The following is an 895-nucleotide window of genomic DNA, read 5'->3' on the forward strand; positions in this document are numbered from 1 at the left end:
CAAGTTGCTTCCTATTGAATGCACCTCATTAACTTCCCAACCAAGAACCTCCAACATCCTGTCGTCGTTCACAATGAGAGTTGGAAGAGAAGGTCATCCTTACAACACTGGGAAGAAGGAAAAAATCTGATGTTGGTTTTGGTTTTGCACTTGCCCGCATTAAATGCAAATAAATGCTATCNATTGCTTTAGGCGGTGCATAAGACATTGAAATTGAAAAGCATTGAATGATGCATGGAATAGGCAATAAAGTGATTCACCTTGATTAGNCAACAATAATATAATATTGAAATAATCTTTTTGAGTCTTAAACACGTAACTTCTTAATAAAGACATCATATCACCTTTAAGACCACTTTGTAATTTNCAATTATTTTATTATTATTAAATTGNTCTATAAATAAACATCTAAACTCTCCATCACAGACCCATTGACATTGAAAGTGGAAAAAGAACGTCAACTACAATAACTTGGTTTTGACTAGTTGACTTTCTCCTGTAAGTTTTTTCCATCTTTTTTATTGTCCTTTATTTCAACAATTTTAAATTTTTATATCCTTTTTTCAACCTAAAGGACGTCGTTTGGAAGCATGGAGGCATGGCAGGGACGTGATGTGGAGCACAATGATCTTCAATCTTTTTTAGAGAAATGCAACTCTAATGAAACGTTGATTCCAGGACCTGNTGGAAATGTACAAGTCGCAATGCTTAACAGGCTGACAGATGAACCCCAAAGCACCCAGGAGTTTGTTNACAACATAGCAAAGGCAACATATGAAAGAGATTTTAATTCAAACCCCTGGCTTTGGGCAGAAATGTTCATTAAACACCACGGTTATTGATTTTCAACCTTTTTTGAAATTTAAGCAATTCCAATGAGGTTGTACGTGAATAA

Source organism: Vigna radiata, chromosome 10, assembly GCF_000741045.1.
Source record: "Vigna radiata var. radiata cultivar VC1973A chromosome 10, Vradiata_ver6, whole genome shotgun sequence".
Lineage (NCBI taxonomy): Eukaryota > Viridiplantae > Streptophyta > Magnoliopsida > Fabales > Fabaceae > Vigna > Vigna radiata.